The sequence below is a fragment of the Melanerpes formicivorus genome, unplaced genomic scaffold, assembly GCF_026170545.1.
Source record: "Melanerpes formicivorus ecotype bairdi unplaced genomic scaffold, bMelFor1.0.p_v2 SCAF_10, whole genome shotgun sequence".
NCBI lineage: Eukaryota > Metazoa > Chordata > Aves > Piciformes > Picidae > Melanerpes > Melanerpes formicivorus.
The window spans coordinates 3,287,370-3,306,634 of NW_027142362.1; the positions used below are offsets into that span (position 1 = coordinate 3,287,370).

The following is a 19,265-nucleotide window of genomic DNA, read 5'->3' on the forward strand; positions in this document are numbered from 1 at the left end:
GTAATCTAATGATCCTTCTGTTAGTCACCATATGTTTACAGAGGGAAGGAAAGGGAAAGTTACAACACAGCCAGGCAAGCGTGGGCCCTATCCCACACTGAAATCTTTGCTCTGCCTCCTGAAACTGATTTCATTTCACTTTTATCATCACCCTGTGCTTACACCAGCAGTGCCTAGGTGGGAAACAAAGGTCAGAGACATTATTGTATTTGATCAATAGCAATGGGCCCTGAAAAGATCAGAGCTGGACCAGTCTGCAGTTTCTAGCTAGCCTTTGCTAGTTTACTATGATCTATTGGGATTCAGAATTTCTCCCACTCTGTACTTGAGCCTGAATGGAGTGCTTCCACAAGACTGTCAAGATCAGAAACTAATCAAAGCACCTATGAGGTCCTTCTCAGATTATCATTTATCCTATCCTTATGCTCAAGCTCAGGTTCCACATTTCAGAGTTTCCATCATAGTTCCTTGCAAAATAAGATAAAATACTCTCTGGCCACCTTCCTTTTTCATAGCAAATGCTCATATGGGACCTGAGATCAAGACCAGAGAAGGCCAAAACTCTTACAGCTGAGAAGCACTACCTTTGGATTGAGGATATAAGAAACAACAACTTCAGCAAATCCCCTCCTTTTAAAATTTATTTTTAATATTATTGGTGGCACACATTTAGCAGGTCCCTGCCTGGAATATTGGCTTCAATGCTAAAGGATGCTCTCAGTCTCGTACATCAGATGAAGGAGCAGTGGCTGGAGGGGAGCTTCTTGGGACTGAGCTTAAAAGCAGCTCTTTCAGGTAAGTTCACTAATAAACACTGGCCAGCATCACCAGCAAACAACAACTGTCAGGGTCAGGACTTCAGAGCCAAGCCATGAGCCAAAAGAAAATTCTGTTGAAAGCAAGCAAATCCAGAGCAGGCATACCCCTCCTGGGAGTGAGCCAGCTCAGGGCCTTTGCTGCTTCTCCATACACAGCCTGAAGTGGGAAAGTCATGGCAAATTCAGGAGAGAAGGAACAAGCACTTTTTGGCTTTGCCTTTCCCACAAACAGTTGTGCCAAGGCATCAGCACCTGGTTCAGCTCTCTAAAGACTTAAGTTTGCAGCAGACAAATCTCCTCCTCACTGGCACTTCCTTGGCAGACACCAGGCCTCGCAGTCCAAAGGCTGTAACGAGGCATCCTGATTAAACTGTTGCCACCCCTAGAGAGCTTTCTTTTTCTGAAGAGAGAAAATGGGCTCCAGTTCTACTGGCAGGAAAGCTAGCATCTATGCCATGAATAAGCAGCTTGCTTTCTTCTGCACAGGTGCCAGCTTTGCTCCCCCCCATACATGGCTTTGTGTGTGTGTGAACACAACTCACTGCCAGTAGCACTTTGTGTCATCCCATTCTATGGCTCACGTGCAGCATAGCATTGTACCATTCAAATCATGAAGGCACAAACACCACCTGCCACTGGGTTGTGGGCTTTAATCTGCCTTTTCTGTGTGCTCAGGTAATCTGTGATGCCATTTCCTAGGTAATCTGTGTACTCAGGAAATCTGTGATTTCTGGCTGGTTTACCAATAGCTCTGTAACGTGAAGTCTTCTGGTTATAAGAATCCCTAGCTCTGAGGTAAGACAAGAGTAGAATCAGCAAGTTACAGAAATTACCTGTGGTAGTGTGAGTGACTCTGTCCTAAACCCAAACATAATTAAAGGGAAAGAAGGAGGGAAGGAGAGGAAGGAGAGGAAGGAGAGGAAGGAGAGGAAGGAGAGGAAGGAGAGGAAGGAGAGGAAGGAGAGGAAGGAGAGGAAGGAGAGGAAGGAGAGGAAGGAGAGGAAGGAGAGGAAGGAGAGGAAGGAGAGGAAGGAGAGGAAGGAGAGGAAGGAGAGGAAGGAGAGGAAGGAGAGGAAGGAGAGGAAGGAGAGGAAGGAGAGGAAGGAGAGGAAGGAGAGGAAGGAGAGGAAGGAGAGGAAGGAGAGGAAGGAGAGGAAGGAGAGGAAGGAGAGGGCATCACCAGGAGGATATATGCTGCAGTCCAGACTACCAGGGCAAAAATTAGAAGTCCAGGTACACTGAGCACAGCTACTCTTGAAGTTGGAATAGTATCACGTCACTAAAGGCTACAGGATCAAGCCTGATGGGAGTCAAGAAGTGTATTTAACTGTTCACAATTTCTTTCTCCTCTGCCTGGATTTCCTGTGGCATTTATCTGGCATTACTGTGATATGCCTTGATTTCCAGCAATGTGCACTGGATACCCTCCAGGGTTGTGTTAACAGTGGCAGCCTTGCCAGAAGTACACTCAGCTAGAAAGTTTTGGGTCCAAACCTCTTCCTGCAGAATTGTCCCCTATCCATGCTTCTTCTCCACCCCCTGCATGCACTTCACTACAAGAATGCCTGCAGTATTTTCAGATAACTTTACAGGCACCAATCCTGAAGCTGAACATGCTGCCAAGAAGGAACAAAGATACATTTACCCAGGCTAAAGAAGTATTTGAAAATTCAGATGATTAAATGCAGCCTGCTGTTCATTTTACCTCTGTGGTCTCCAGTAAGTACCATAAATCCTGGTTTCACTTTGAGACAAATTGTCACATTATAGCCCAGCTATACAGGCACACACACATTCCTTGCTATAAAGAGCAGGGGAGAAATCCATACCAGATTAGGACATATGGAATGTCTGTTTATGGGTAAATCATTTTTAAAACCTCTCTCTTTCTCTCTCCCTCTCCATGAGTCATATGTGAATTGCTGAAAGTGTCCTGTCAACAATAGTTTATTTACATACAGAACTAATTAGCATTCCTATGGCAGAGTGGAGAAGCAGGATTATAGCTAGGAGACATCATAAAGCGAGCGATGCCATTTTAGGAAGGTTGGAGCAAAGAGGTTGGCAGATCTGTAGCCTGAAAGTAGAGAAATTGGCCACCTTCCAGGGATTTAAAAATCAAACTCATTTTTAGCATATCTTCCATTACCAAGAATATGGGTTCAAAATTAAAAGCCTAGGTCCCAATTTGTATGAGCTTGGTATTTGCTTGCAGTATGCATTTCAGAGTAGAGCCTGGCCAGCTTCTCTTCCTTACAGTCCACTTTCTGGGTTTCATATGTTAGCACCACGATGTTAAGTTGAGGTTTGCACTACTGCACTTGTAATTCTGGAAAGTTTTAAATAGCCCCAAAGCATTTATATTCCATATGTGAAGATTATTCAAAGTCAGCAACTAAATTTTAAACTAAATTAAATCTCTAAAGCCCCTTTAAACTACTGAGCACAGTACACAGAGCTACTCTGGGACTTGCATAGACCTTTCATCATTAATAAGTGGAACAAGATAATTACATGCTCCAGTAGCTCAGAGGGGTCTAGAAGTTATCACCACATAACCTGCTTTAAAATGGAAGAAGAAATCATCTCTGCCAGAGCTGGGAGTATAATTCAAAGGCATTTCCATAAATATATAAACACTGTGAAATGAATTCATCCGACGTGCAAGCATTTCACTTTCAGGGCTGCTAATGTGTGTGCTCATTAATTTGTCAGGAATGTTCATTTTGATTTGCTCCATTTACCTCAGGAGGGTGTTCAACAGCAAAACAGACAAAACTGCAAAAATCAGACTGTGCAAAATGAGGGCGTCCGAGATAAGCGTGGCTAACACAGCTCTAAATGCTCCTCTCACCTAGAGCTGCACGGAGAGCAAGGGCCAGAAACTGCCTTGAGTGCTGGAGAGGATCTTATGCTGCATGCACACTTGACCAGTGGAGATGCCTCCTCTTTCCTTGTGTAGAGAGAAGATCCCCTCTTACATACTTCCTCCTGGCAGAATCAATCCCCAAGCAGACACTGCTCCTCACGTCCTGCCTACCTCTTGGGCATGAACCTGCTGAGACCCCACCTGAAGTACTGCGTCCAGCTCTGGAGTCCTCAGCACAAGAAAGACTTGAACCTGTTGGAGCAGGTCCAGAGACCACATAAATGAAGAGAGGGCTGGAAGCCTTCTGTTGTAAGGACAGGCTGAAAGAGTTGGGATTGTTCATCCTGGAGAAGACTCAACTCTGGGGAGACCTTACTGTGGCCTTTCAGTGAAGGGGGCCCATAAGGAAGATGGGGACAGATTTTTTTTTAGCAGAGCTTGTTGTGACAGGTGTGATGGTTTAAAACTGAGAGAGACTAGGCATAAGGAAGAAATTTTTCACAGTGAGGGTGGTGAAACACTGGCCCAGGCTACCCAGAGAGGTGGTGGATGCCCTATGCCTGGAAACATTCCAGGTCAGGTTGGACAATGCTCTAAGAAACCTGATTTAGTTAAAGATGTCCCTGCTGAGTTCAGGGGGGGTTGGATGACCTTGAAAGGTCCCTTCCAACCCAAACTGCTCTAATTCTAAAGCTCTGGGAAAGCCCTCCGATTCTTTGCAGTTTCAGTTCAATGCGAAGAGCAGGGGCGTCGTCTGTAACTAAATCAGGTTTCTCGTAGATGCGGTGCCTGAAAACATCTGCGGTAGTGTCAGGCAGGTTGCAGATTTCCCCGGGATTCTCTCCAGCAGTTTCAGAGGGTGGATAAGGGGAGGTTTTCCTCGCCGTGCTCCCCACGCCTGCCGCCTGCCACCTTTAGAGGGCAGTGGCTGCCCAGCGCCGGCCCCGGCCCGGCCCGCTGGGAGGCGGAGCAGCACCTGGGGCTCACTGCCCTGCACGGCAGCCCCCGGGGGTGAAACACCGATGCCCCAAACCTTCCGCAGCCTCTGGGACAGAACACGAGGCACGCCAGCCCTGCCAGCTGTTCAGACATCCCCACAGCTGCGTCAGGCACGAAGTGACATGCTGGCTTTACAGACCCACAGAATCGCCTAGCTTGGGGAAGACTCTGCCTTCGAGATCATCAGGTCCAATCATTAACCACTGACAAGCCCTTGACTAAACCATATCCCTGAGCACCACATCTACATGACTCATAAATGCCTCCAGGGATGGGGACTCCACCACTGCTTTGGGCAAGCTGTTCCAATGCCTGAGGACCGTTTGGGTAAAGAAATTCTTCCTAATATCCAGTCTCAACTGGCACAACTTAAAGACATTTCCTCTTGACCTGGTGCTTGTTACTTGATTGAGCAGCCCCCACCTCTCCACAACCTCCTCTCAGGTAGCTGTAGAGAACATTAAGGTCTTACCTGAGACTCTTCTTCTCCAGGCTAAATGATCCCAGCTCTCTCAGCTGCTCCTCATGAGATGTGCTCCAGGCCCTTACCCAGCTTTGCTGCCCTTCTCTGGACATGCTCCAGCACCTTAATGTTCTTCCTGTAGTGAGCAGCCCAAAACTGAACACTACTCACGATGCAGCCTCACCAGTGCTGAGTGCAGGGGTAAAATCCCTTCCCTGGTCCTTCTGGCCACAGTATTTCTGATAGAGACCAGGATGCCATTAGTCTCCTTGGCCACCTGAGTACACTGCTGACTCATGTTCAGCCAGCCATCAATCAACAGCCCCAGGCTTCTCTCTGCTGAGCAGCTTTCCAGCCACTCCTCCCCTTGCCTGTAGTGCTGCCAGGGATTGTTGTGGCCAAAGCGCAGAATCCAGCACTTGGCCTTATTAAAACACATACAGCTGGTCTTGGCCCATCGACCCAGCCTGCCCAAATCCCTCTGCAGAGCCCCCCTACCCTCAAGCAGATCAACACTTCCACCCAGCTTGGTGTTTGCAAGCTGACCAAGGCTGCACTTGATCCCTTCATCCAGATCACTGATAAAGATGGTAAACAGAACTGGCCGCAGTACTGATCCCTGGGGAACATCACTTGTGATGGGCTTCCAGCCTGATTTAACTCCATTTACCACCACTCTTTAGGCCCAGCCACTCAGCCAGTCTTTTACCTAGCAAAGTGTACACCCATCCAAGCTTTGTTTCCTGTCACCCTTTAATCACCTATGGCTTTCACATGACTGCTGGCACATCTGGCTACAGGGGCTTGCACATGGGCTTGCCTGCTTCCCACATGCCCAGCCCCTGTGACCAGCTCAGCACCCCTCACTTGGGAGCATCCACCAAACCCTGGCACAGGAACAAGCGCTGGCAAGCAGAAAGTGTGGCCAAACATGAGCAAGCAAGTGGAAACTTGCATGGCTTTGAGTGTCTAGAAATGATCTGAAGAGCTAGTAGATAAATACAGAGAGGTTTTGCCATCTAAAGAGCTTTTCTGTTTGGTAGAGCTGTATGAAGTTTGGTGTGTTTTGTTTGCTGGGTTTGAGGTTTTTTCACAAGCATGTTCCTAGTATCTCCCCTTGCCTAGAGTTTTCCAGTTTCTGACCAGTTTAGTGGTGAACAACAGCTGAGCCACAAAAGGATTTGGAACCTGTAGAAGTTACATTGCACAACAGCCAAGAGCTAAGTTTTACCCTTGCTAAGGGCTGAATTTGACACAGTGAGGGGCAGAGCTCATTCCAGCACCACAAGCCTTTCTCTGAGCATTATCTAAATGAAAGAGGACCAACACACAAGCCCTGGGATGGAGGCAAGAAGAGTGAATACTGGCAAGAGCACTGGCATCCTGGCTTGCCAGCTTTGAGATCTAGAGAGCAATCCTGCTGTTGGGAACAGGAATGGGTGGGAGGAGAATGGAAACAAATACTGGGAACCTCAAGAAAGTGTTTATGTTTCCTAAGTGAGGCTTGGCAAAACCTGCCAGGTGAGATAAGCATTTCCACACAAGCTAACAGAAACAGATGATCTTAAGGTACTTCCTTTCCAGCTCCATCCCACAAATCCATTTGGGATGGCAGCCCCTCCCAGGAGCAGCTTCCTGCACCCCCCAGCTCTGCAGCCCTGCCCTGGAGCTAGAGGATCTGTCCTGCAGGTACACACCATGTGCTGGGCTGCGCTTCCAGCAAGCACCACTCCCCAGACTGACACCTGAAATCCAGCTGCTGCTTTCTCACATCTTAACAGAGATATTTTTGTTCCTTTCCTCTTGGTGTTTTGAGCTCTAAACACTCAAGCGAGTAGCATTTTGATGGCACTGCAATGTGGGCAGCAGGGAAAGTCTTCTGTCACTACAGCACATGCACTTGATACACAAGAGGCTCTCAGTGAGTCAGGTTTCACTCCTGACTTTGGGTTTTCTGTGTGAACTATTTATTTTGCTGAGTTGGCACTTATATGCCCTCCCCCTTTCACGATTTGGAATCTGAGGCTAATAGAAGCTTGAAGTCATAACTCACTGGGGTTTTTTTTTGCCCAGAAGGCTAAGGTAACTGGTGTTTACATGTGGCCACCCAAATTCCAGAGCAAGCTGCTGAAGCCTTGTTTTGCTGTTTGTAAAGCGTGTAAGGCCTGCCTGGTGCTGGTTCCCACATTCCTGATCTGGGCAAGCTGGATTAAAGCTCCTCGCTCACAGCGAGCGCCTCTCCCCCGTGCATCTAACCTTACTTGGGTGACTCAACACAAAGGAAAGCCTGAACAAGTGCAAACTAATTTTTCCACAAATATAAGTGCAGTATAACCTCCCTTCCTGCCTTCTCTCACCATCATCCAGCTGTGCCCATAAACCAGAGTCTGAGGAACCAATGCAGGAGCTGAAGGGAGCTATTAAATCTGTTCCCTGGAGCTTTAACACTTGCAGCAATTTGTAGTGGAATTACTCTCCCAGCTCAGTTTGCAGCCTACCTCCATGCAGGGTTCAGTGCTGGGGTCGAGCAACCTGCTATCTGCAAATCCTTCCACTCCAACTAAGGTCAGGTACAGGAGGCCATGCATGGCTCAGATGGGCACACGTCCCCGCGCTGGCATTCCAGCCGGGGAGCGAAGGCCAAGTTCAGCCTCTTCTCCTTGAAACACATGATTGTTAGTGTTAGCTAATCTGCAAGATATGCCAACTGTCTGGCAAGCAATTTCCAGCAGCATTGTTTGTTTAGGATAGGATTAGGCTCTGTGAATCCAAATTAGACATAGGGTTTTTTTTGTATCTACCTCAGCCAGGAACATCTGAAGGTGTGCTGAGCTTTAGGAGACAGAGGAACAGCAAAACAGGCCACAAGCCTGAAGCTTTACAGGGCTTTGCCTATGTTCCTTTCTTTTTTTTTCCAGTTATTTCCTTGCCTCCTCTTTAAATTCTTTGGGAAGCCAAAACCCAAAGCCTATTTGTGTAAATTCTCCTTATCACCCCAGCACAGATGCACTGATCTGTTTCTCAGCGATGGACTACAGAAAACAGTTTTGGGGGGAATGTATTCAGTTTGGTTGGGTTTTGTTCTTCTTCTTCTGCCCCTCCCCTGGAAGGGCCCCCTCACATATTACTGGCAAGCACTGGAAAAGTAGAGATGACCTCTCTAAGTACTCCAGCCCTCCTTTATTGCCACCACTGCTTCAGGGTAAAGTAAACCCTCAAATCTCAGGAATGGTTAGAAGATGAACTGGCTCAGCAGAGCACCAAACTGTTCTAGAGCCTTGGACTCAACTCCCCCCCTGCTCCCAACACTGTTTCTACAGCTTTCAGCTGTTCACACTGACACCTACACCAGGCATTCCAACAGCTTAACCTCAGCACATGGAAGCTCACCAAACTCCAGGCAGCTGGAGAGCTGTTGCTGTTTCTCTCCTGTCCCAGGATTTCCAAGGAAGGGGAAGAAGTTGGGAGCAGCTGGAGCACCTGTTGTTTGCCCCCCTCTCCCTGCAAAGCAGCCAACCTAGAAAATTTCAAATAGCCAGAAGACACAGACCAGGCCTCAGCTCAGGGACTGTAGCATCCTGTGGGTGAAAAAATTGAGCCTGCTTTCAAACATTGGACTCTCAACAGCAAATATCACTTATCAGTGGAACAATTAATATGCTTAATCTGAAAAATGCCATTCTCACATTTACATCAAAAGGTTAAGACATTGACTGGTCTGATTTTTAACAATGCACTCACAGCTTTATTTCCCAATGAGAAGCAATTGATGTCCATAGTCAGGCAGGATAAAGAAGAAAGATTGCTCCTTGGAATGGATTCTTGCTTGTTGATTGTATTTGCTTCCTTTCTTTCCATTGCCCTGCCCATTAACCCCAAAGTCCAGCCACTTCATCTGGAACTTGCTGTGTTTCTGATGGATTTTTCAGCATGTGCTCCTTATTTACAGGCTGCAGTCTCTGCAATGATCTGCAGACATGTAACACCCAGGAACTGACCTGTCTCTACTCAGCCTAGTTTCACACCAGCATTTCCCTAGTACTGGACTTACCCAGTGCACCTCTACCTGGTTTATCTTTGAGTCAGCAAGAGGAAAATAGTCCTACAGCTCCAGGTGCAGCAGAAACAAGAATCAGTGGTAAACTCAGTTACTGAAGTGTTCATTCTCACAGCAACACCCCCTGTAAGGAAGAAAAAAACCCCAAAGCCAAGAAACATGCTGAATCATCCACACTGTTGTAGATAATGCCTCAGACCTTGCTGAAATGAGATACCCATTGCTCTGTGTTGTTCTCATTCTTTCCTGCAGATTGCCTTAAGCTTGGACACAGACAGAAGAATTTCTTGACTGCAGTTTGTGTTGTGTCAGAGGAGGCAGCATAAGGCCATCGGGGCTGGTGAGAGGTCTGGAGCACAGCCCTGTGAGGAGAGGCTGGGGGAGCTGGGGTTGCTTAGCCTGGAGAAGAGGAGGCTCAGGGGAGACCTCATTGCTCTCTACAACTGCCTGAAAGGAGGCTGTAGACAGGTGGGGGTTGGTCTCTTCTCCCAGGCATCCAGAACAAGAGGACACAGTCTCAAGCAGTGCCAGGAGAAGTTTAGGCTGGAGGTGAGGAGAAAGTTCTTCCCAGAAAGAGGAATTGGCCACTGGAATGTGCTGCCCAGGGAGGTGGTGGAGTCACTGTCCCTGGAGGTGTTCACAAAAGGCTTGGATGTGGCACTTGGAGCCATGGTTTAGTTGTCAGGAGGTGTTAGGTATTAGGTAATAAGTTGGACTTGATGATCTCTGAGGTCTTTTCCAAGCTGGTTGATTCTATGATTCTATAAACCAGTGAACACTCCCTGTTAGAGTCATCAGAATAAATGGACAAGGCTTTTAGAGTAGCTCTGCTTTAATACATGTGGCTGCCTACTATGAGGATTTCTCTGCCCAGGAAATACCCTGGCATGCTGGCAGTTCCATGTTTTCTTTCCCTTCCCAAAGAAGGAGCTAAGATGTTGGGTTACCTGGCACCCAACACAAGCTTCCAGGAAAGTCAGATCTTTTCAGAGTACCACTTGTTAAAAAGGTGCCAGTATGGCAATAAATAATAACATCAATGTTTATTTTGTCTTAGGAAAGACATTGTGGTTTGTGTTTTTCACCAATGAAAATAACCACAGGCACCAGAATCTGCTTATTTTCTTCTGTCTTGAGCCACAGAATCATAGGATGTTAAGAACTGGAAGGGACCTCAAAAGATCATCCAGTCCAAACCAGAGCAGGACCACCTAGAGCAGGTCACACAGAAACACATCCAAGTTGCTTTTAAATGTCTTCAGTGACTCCACAACCTTTCTGGGCAGCCTCTTCCAGGGCTCTGTCACCCTCACAGTGAAGAATTTCTTCCTTCTTTTCACATGAAACCTCCTCTGCTCCAGCTTGCACACACTGCCCCTTGTCCTACCACGGGGATCTCTGAGCAGAGCCTGGCTCCGTCCTCCCAACACTGCCCTTCACATCTTTATAAACATGAATGAGGTCACCTCTCAGCCTCCTCTTCTCCAAGCTCCCTCAGCCTTTCCTCGTAAGGGAGATATTCCACTGCTTTCAGCATCTTTGTTGCTCTGCACTGGGCTCATTCAAGCAGGTCCTGTTTGAATTGAAGGGCCCAGAACTGGACACAATATTCCAGATACAGCCTCACCAGGGCAAGGTAGAGGGACAGGAGAACCTCTCTCAACCTACTAACCACACCCCTTCTAATACACCCCAAGATGCCCTTGGCCTTCTTGGCTACAAGGACACATTGCTGGCTCTTGATCATCCTGTTGTCCACCAGGACTCCTGGATCGTTTTCCCCAGAGCTGCTCTCCACCAGATCAGCCCCCAACCTATAATGGTGCATGAGGTTGTTCTTCCCCAGGTGGAAGACTCTACACTTGTCCTCAGACTTTGTTTCCTTTTTTTCCTTTCTGTTGAGAAAGGAAAAAATGCACACAGAGGAATCCTGGAGGGAGGACAAAAAATAACTGGCAGATATGTATTGGAGGAACATTTAAAACTTACACATGAGCTGAGCTGGTTTTCTGAGGTTCAATTTTGATTCCCTTTCTTGCTGTAATATAAAAATGTATGGGGAAAGAAAGTTACTGATGTTTGGATTATAATAGCATATTGACCTGTTTTTACCTCTGAAAGAGGGAAGGAGTAAATCTAGGAATAAGTCTAACTCATGGAACATCCTGTTGCAGTCAGCTCTTTTCCTGCAGCTAATAGGTGGGAAGCAGTGGCCACCATTAGCATCATCATCATCATTAGCAATGTTGATCACAGTTATAGTCCATTGCAGAGAGAGCTGTGAAATACATTTTATTTCTCACAGAATATCCTAGAGCTGCCAAGTAGACAAAAATATTATTAAACCTCTTTTATCTGTGTTGTTTCCATGCTGATTTTAGGCATTTCTGCATTTAAATCATCAATTGGCAGCAAGCTTTGTGTGACATAAAATGAAGTCACTTAGAGGAATGCCATTTCTGCTTGAGCTAAAGGATATTCTAGGTGCTCCAGAAGGACCCCAGGCCAGATGTGTGCTGTGCAAGGCTTTGTGCCATGAGGTACAAACCTTTAACCAAGAGCAACTGGTTCTTAAATGAACAAACACATCTGCTAATTGCTTTCTGTGATAAAAGGGTAATGGATGAATTAGCAACCTCCAGATGCAGTAAAAGAGAAGAGATAAGCTGCCCATGTTGATAATAGCCTAATTCATGCACACAGAGGATCCAGGGGGAAAACATGTGAGTTACATACCAGGTACTAGAGACCATTTAGGACAGCCTGTGACTGAGGGAAAGAAATAAACTACTAGGAGTAGAAATGGAATCAGACTGGGAGTCAGGAGTCATGCCAAGTTGTTCCTTGTAAAGAGCTGGTATCAGAAGTTATCCTCCTTAACCACTGCATTAAATTAGAAGCTTGATCATTGCATGTGTTTGTGACACAGGCAGGCCCCTTGCCCTACCAGGCAGTCATTGACACACATCCAGAGAGGCAAGACGGTTGCAAAGACAGGGACTCAACAGACCATCATGAGCCAGGCTTCCTTCTTCATGTTTTTCCAGGTCTCTTCTGACAAAATCAAGGACCCTTGGGCCATATTTCCTATTTACTTACACTGTCTGAATCTAATTTGGACAGATGCACTGAGAGTGACAGAAGTTAAACAGCCTGAAAAATAGGTTTCCAGCCCCTGAGGCAAAAGTTTAAACTCTTTTTGGTGTTTTTTTTTGGGGGGGTTAAAAAACTCTTTTTTCTTCCCTCAAACCAGCCTGAGAAAACCCTGCTGCTGAGCTAATGGTGGGTTAGCAATGGTTATCTTCTCTTCTTTTACTTTTTAACAAGGTTTAAAGTGAAGGCTTTTGGGTTCAGACAAAAGACAGCAACTACAACAAGCAGTAATTGAACATCACTGCTGGGTATCACTAGCCAAGATAAAACCATTTGTAAAATGCTTCTGTTTTCCAGGACTGATGTATCCTGTAGGCAGCTTTATTCTATCTTCACTGCCCTCCTTAAAGCTCACTCATGCAGTTGAGGTCGTTCACAAGCAATGCAATCTCTGATCCCACTGCCTTCTTGAAGATCTCGTGATACTTTCTGAAGAGTTCCCTCCCAAGTCAAATTCTTCCTCTCCATGCAATTTTTCTGTCCTGATTTTGCTTCTTTGGCTAAGGCACAGATCTGATTTTCTTCTGCTCTGGAGTGCTTCACTTCACAGACAGCTGAACTCCAGCAAGGGCCTTCTTTATTCTTGTGAGTATCCTCTGAAAAAGAAATGAGTAAAGGCTAAACATCTTTGAACAGGCAATACAAATGAACTAAAACTTCATCAGAATGTGGAGAGAAAAAATTAAGGAGGGATTAAAACTACCATTTCCTTTTACTGAAACAACACTGGGTCTTGCTGTCCCTTCTTACACCTTTGCAATCATTTAGGTAAGTGCCTGTGTGATCACCTAAGCATCTCTGTTTTTTCCACCTTCTACTTTATGGTGTTTTCAGCTATCCAAGTACAAGCATATGCAGTACAACATGATTTACAAGACCTACTGAATGTCACACAAATACCACTGACAGCCCTGAAACCAGCTAATAACTCTCTCACTTTCCAGTGTGTTGGAAGATGTTTATACAAAATAGGTACCAAAAAATTCAAAGGCTATAAACATGCACAAGTAATAAACTTGGTTTGGCTCCTGCTCTGAACTAGCTCCTCCTCTTCACTGATGACAGAGCATCCATTTGCAGTCTCTTTCCACTTATGGACCTCGTAGACCTCCGTAATGGAGTGATGGAGGAGGTGCAGCAATGCAAATCTGTCAATAATGATTTGTTTGTCTTAGTTACCTTCCACGTGCCTTGTTTGATAGCTCCTGGTTTCCCAGCACCAGCAATGTGAAGATCACTGCTGCAGAGGCTCAGGTTCACCTTTGTGAATCCTTCTCTGGAGAGCAGGCACTGTGCCTCAGTGCTGAATCAGCATCTGTCAACTCCACAGGATTGATTAGGCCTGACAGGGAATGCTGTATTATTCCTAATTCCTAGTAATTCCTAAATGCTAGAGACAAGCCCATACAACCTTCATGTGATTTGCTCCATTTCATGTTTCCCTCATCCCTTACACTGTTCTGCTCTCACTTGATTCATGTGGTAGCTGCACTCCTTTTTCACTGAAACACCTTCAGTAGGAAAAAAAGACCTTTTCTGCTGGTTAGGTACTAGCTGATACAGGATAGTTTTACTCCTTCTTCAGGCCTGAGTTAGTGCTCCTGTAGCTGACAACAGCATCCCAGGAGAAGCACTGAGGATACCAAGCTTCAAGTCACTCCTGCTGCTTCAGTAAGAAGCTGTGCCCAAGCCAGATGGCTGTAGCTGGTGGAGTGAAATCTGGGACCTAAGAACAAATCCTGAAGCATTATCTCATCTGAACACAGCACGTCTGGCAGTCCCAGTGACCGGGTAAAGGCTTTTCAAGCCACAGCAACACAGCAAATTTGAACACTTCACCTCTCTGATAGAAAATCAATGCCTACTTTGAGTATTCAGCTTCCAGTCTAGATTTTCCTTTTCCCTTTTTCCATGCCAAGCCCACGTCCTTCAGGCAGCTGCCTTCTGTTTTCCCAGAAGACTTCAGAAAGGGTTGGAGTGGAGGAAAATGATCATCGATGTTTATGTCACAGTGAGCAGGATAATGACAGATTGGTGACAGCCCTCACATGGCAGGTTCCTGCCTGCCTTGTCAACCTGCAGCAAATGAAGGAGCTGCTGTTTATGGCACTCACTGGTCAGCTTTGCAATTTAAAACACTTTGCAGTACTGTTTGCAAAATCTTCATGCTCTGTGCCAAGTGAAAAGAAAGGAGGGAATCAAACATTCGACATCTGCAAGGCTGCTGACAGAGCCAGAGAAATCTGGCATGTCTGAACTCCTCATCCTAAGAAGTGTTTTATTTTTAACCCCCTTTCTCCCTCACTCTCTATCTTTCTTTTCTTCTCAGCTTCCCACCACATCCTGCGGTTTGAGTCACCGTGGGTTGTTCTTCTATCAACAATGAAACACAGAGACACCTTTCACAGCTGCTGAGCTGGTTTCTTCCTTGGAATTTGGCTTTATAAAGGCTACCTGTTTGCTTTTGGAGAGTTCACTCACATGTGTACACAGCCTCAGACTTGCACACAAAGAATCCTCCCTTTGCTTGCGCTGTAGCAAACCAGCATGGCCACACACCGCTGAATCTGTCAGCAGAGGCAACTGCTGCTATCCTGTCACCTGGGAGCAATGAGGGGATACCAGCTAGCCTAGCTGGTAGCCCAGTGTTTAATTAGAGCTCTGTAAAATGAAAAACAACCCCCAATCCCCACATTAATAATAAACAAACAATGGATGCTGAGCCTTTTTGGGATGCCAGGTCTGCTGTGACGTGACAACAGCACGGGATCCTTACACAGAACGGTCTTTTTAGAGCTCCACTTGCAGCCTCTCGTTTCAACAAACTTTCTCATCCTGCTGCATTCCCCAGTCACAGGGGAATGTTAGTACCTGGCCTTGACTTCCAAGTGGGATGAGTTGCTCTTCCAGAAGCACACCCTGCTACAGCCCCACACAGCAGCCCATTCCCACACAAACTGATACCTCTTCAAAACTCTTTCTGCAGCATTAAAAAACTTGATTAACTTTCCTCCTTGATATCCCTTCTCCTCCTCCCACCCCAACCCCAGCACACTGTTTTTCATTTTTGCACTGCCTCTGCACTTCCTGATTCCCTCTCATACCAAAAATGATGAACTCCAGCAAGAAGGCCTCTTCTGATGGCATTTCCTGCCTGTCAAACAACAGGAAGCATCAGAAATCTTGTGAGAAAACCATTTCTCATGACACTTCTAGGTTAACAAGCTTGGATAGGGTTGGAGAATGTTCATGCTAGTAACTAAGTGTTAGTATGTTTATCTGGACTTTTGATCCCATTGAGGTCTTCCTATCTCCTTCAGCTTCCACACAAACTTTGATACTATCTACTGTGCTTTCTCTGACCAAATATGTTTCAGGAGGTGGGTTATTTGAGGAGGGTTATTTATACCTCCTGATCAAATCAGGGTGTGTGCAGAGCTCTGAGCTGCTCCAGTTGCATGAAGATGCTTGGTCATGGCATTGCTGCTTGTAGTTCGCTCTGACTTGTGGAGTTCTAGCTCACACACATCCTGACAAGTGGGGATCTGTGCAAGCAGGTTGATAAATCCCTTCACTAATCCCTTTGGACGTGAGCAACCATTCATTCAAAACTCCTCCAAGTAAACAAAGAAAAAACTGTCTCCTTCAGTGTGTTTCAGTCATCTAAAACTGGGAAAAGGAACTATATTCTGTGGTTTAGTTCAGCCACCACATAAAGTGCGTAGGGAACAGCTGAGCCAAAGAGTGCCCAACATCCACACTGGTTCATGAGTATTGCAAGAAAGACTTGAAAGAGTCTAGATTCCCTTCCCAAAGAATTCATGACCCAGGAAAGCAGCTATGGTTCTCAGGATCACAGGATGTCAGGGGTTGGAAGGGACCTAAAGAAATCATCAAGTCCAACCCCCCTGCCAGAGCAGGACCATACAATCCAGCTCAGGTCACAGAGGAATGCCTCCAGATGAGCCTCAAAAGTCTCCAGAGAAGGAGACTCCACAGCCTCTCTGGGGAGCCTGTTCCAGTGCTCTGTGACCCTTACAGTAAAGGAGTTCCCCCTTGTGTTGAGGTGGAACTTCCTGTGCTGCAGCTTGCATCCATTACTCTTTGTTCTATCAGAGGGAGCAAGTGAGAAGAGCCTGTCCCCTCCCTCCTCCTCTTTGGAAAAGCAGGAGGTTCCTGTTGAGTTTAGCATCTACCTTTAACAATAAACACATGCTGAAGCTCATGTAAGATGAGTGAGGCTAAAAAGTGCTGAGCTGGGACACTATCATAGAATATTTTCAGCTGTTTTCAACCCTGGAATTTTTCCTCCACATCCTGCAGACGCTGCCGGAAATCCCTGAGGCAGCTGAGGGCATTTGGGTCTTCATTTCTGCATGTCAAAATTTCCCTGCAGGCTTTGCAGAACCTGAGCCAGCTCTGCTCTGTATTTGTCTGGGCGACAGCATTAGCTACTGGTTTCTCTTGGAGGTGGTATAGTTCCAAAAAGCAAAGATTCCTTTTTGTCATAGTGGTAAATTGAAATAAAAGACAAGCAAACTATCCATTTCCTGCCTGAAATGAAAGTAGCTACTGACATGCAGCGGAAAAACACCCAAACCAGCCAAAGGTTCAAACTGTGCTATCACAGTCACAGAGTGCCAGCTTGGAAGGGACCCCAAGGACTATCTGCTCCAAACTTTCTAGGTAACAGTGGAGTTGACAGCACCCTGTCACACTGAGCCTTCAAACTGTCCAGACTGCTTCCCTTGGGAGATGATTCCAATCTCTAACTGTTCTCACAGGGAAACATTTTTTTCTGGGGTCCTATGGGACTCTCCCCAGTAGTAACTTGTCCCCATCACCCCTTGTATTTTCTGTGGGACTTCTTGTACAAAGAAAGTCTCCATCCTCCTGGTAGCCACCCTTTATGTACTGTTCCACAGCAATAAGGTCTCCCTTAAGCCCTCTCTTCTCAAGGCTGAACAACCCAGCTCTGGCAGTCCCTCCCAGCCCGGGCAGGGCTTCCAGGCCTCTGATCTTTCTCATGGCCCTTCTCTGGACATGCACAGAGACACAGGCAAAGTTTTGCCTTCTTCCTTCCACTGAAAAGTGACATTGGCTGTACTCAGTGTAACAGTGCTTTGTTTTTTCTTATTCAGCAGAGCTTCTCAGGACATACCTGAAAGTGTCTCTTCCCTTCATTCTTCTCATCTATTCCCAAGCAGAGCAGACTTTCTTTACCGTGATGTGCTGGCAGCAAATAAAGTTTCGTGAGACAGATGCAGTCTGCAGTGTCCTGTCTGCTGTTCTTATTAACAATTTCCCCTCCTCATCCATGCCTGCTTCATCTGAAACAAACAGTCTACATGTCAGATGTTCATTATATTGATGATGTCCCAACGACAACCAATTTATTTTCCTGCCTGCACCTCCAACAATTGTATTAGTAATGATGTCTGTGTGCTCTGGAGATGCATTGTAAAAACTGATGGTCTGCCACAAGGATACTTAATTACATCTTCTTTAAGGAATACAATTAAGTTTGCAGGTAAAAGATTGCTCTGGGGCTAAAAATGTATCTTCAAATTAGTTTTCCTGGTGGGCAGGATGTTTAATTTTCATTTCAGTAGCCAAACTGATCTGAGAGATCTGGTGAGATGAATGCTTTCAAAAGCAGAGGTGACACTCATCAGAGCTGCCTGTCAGCCTTTAGCCAGCATGATATTTGGTGGTAAATCCAGGAAAACACCACACACACGTGAGGGACTCCCTGTGGTACAGATACTGTATGCTGATGGGCACAGGGCAGGCAGCCCCCAGGACTGTCAATCACAACAAAGTGCTGACAAAACTGAGACTCCTGATTTGCATTTCGGTCAAGGCTTCCTGGGATGACATTAAGGAAACTTCAGCCTGTATGGAGGGGAACATCTCCCTTCTGAGGCCAGGCTGAGGGACCTGAGGCTCTTTAGCTCAGAGAAGAGGAGACTGAGTGGTGACCTCTTTCACATTTCTAAAGATGTGAAGGGCAGTGTCAGGAGGACAGAGCCAGGCTCTGCTCAGTAACACCCAGTGATAGGATGAGGGGCAATGGGTGCAAGCTGGAGCAGAGGAGGTGCCACATGAACATAAAGGAAAAACTTTTCACTGTGAGGGTGACAGAGAACTGGAACAGGATGACCAAAGAGGTTGTGGAGTCTCCTTCACAGGAGACTTTCAAAACTCACCTGAACTTGTTCCTGTAGGTGATTCTGCTCTGGCAGGAAGGGTAGACTGGACGATTTCTCAAGGTCCCTTCAACCCCTAACATTCTGTGGTTCTGTCATCTTCAATACTTTTAAAGCCTGCAGAGAACAACACACAAAACACTCATCTTGGACACAGGTGTGTGTCTGTGACTGAGACTGTAAGCACATGGCATTCCTAAGCTTGCATGAGCCTCCACCGGACACTTGGCAATCTCACATTGAGGTGCAGGCCTCGAACATCACCAACATTTGGGTCCTTTGCCCAGACAGAGGCAATATGAGGACACATTGACCAGGCAATGACCACTCAAGCCAGCAGAACGTCTCCTGAACCCTCCTTGGGAAGCAGAGGTCTTTCAACTGTGGTTTACAAACTGTCCTGGCTTGGGTAAAAGTTGGACATTCTGCAACAGCTTCATTTGACTCCTCCTTGGGATCATTTCTCCTTTCAACTCAAGTCTCCAATGTTTTCCTCACCACCTCTGCCATATTTAGTTTCCACATTAACCCTAACATATTTATTATTTTTAGCTGAGCAACTCCTTTCTGAAAGCAAAATCAGATTTTCACAGCATTTTGGAAACGAGCCCAACAAGATGCCTGAAAGGAATGTCATGAAAACACAAGTAGCAATACTTCCCTGCTGCCCAAAACAGAGCTCATTTAGCATGCAGAT

At 46.2% G+C, this 19,265-nt stretch overlaps 1 long non-coding RNA gene across 1 annotated transcript; it reads right to left on the reverse strand.

Annotated features, from left to right (window-relative positions):
* Positions 1-11,166: 11,166 nt before the first annotated feature.
* LOC137444043 (uncharacterized) lies at positions 11,167-18,736 on the reverse strand. Its single transcript, XR_010988055.1, has 3 exons — positions 18,569-18,736; positions 17,521-17,689; positions 11,167-12,955 (listed from the first exon to the last, which is right to left on the reverse strand). It is a non-coding gene; the product is annotated as an uncharacterized lncRNA (long non-coding RNA).
* Positions 18,737-19,265: the final 529 nt, after the last annotated feature.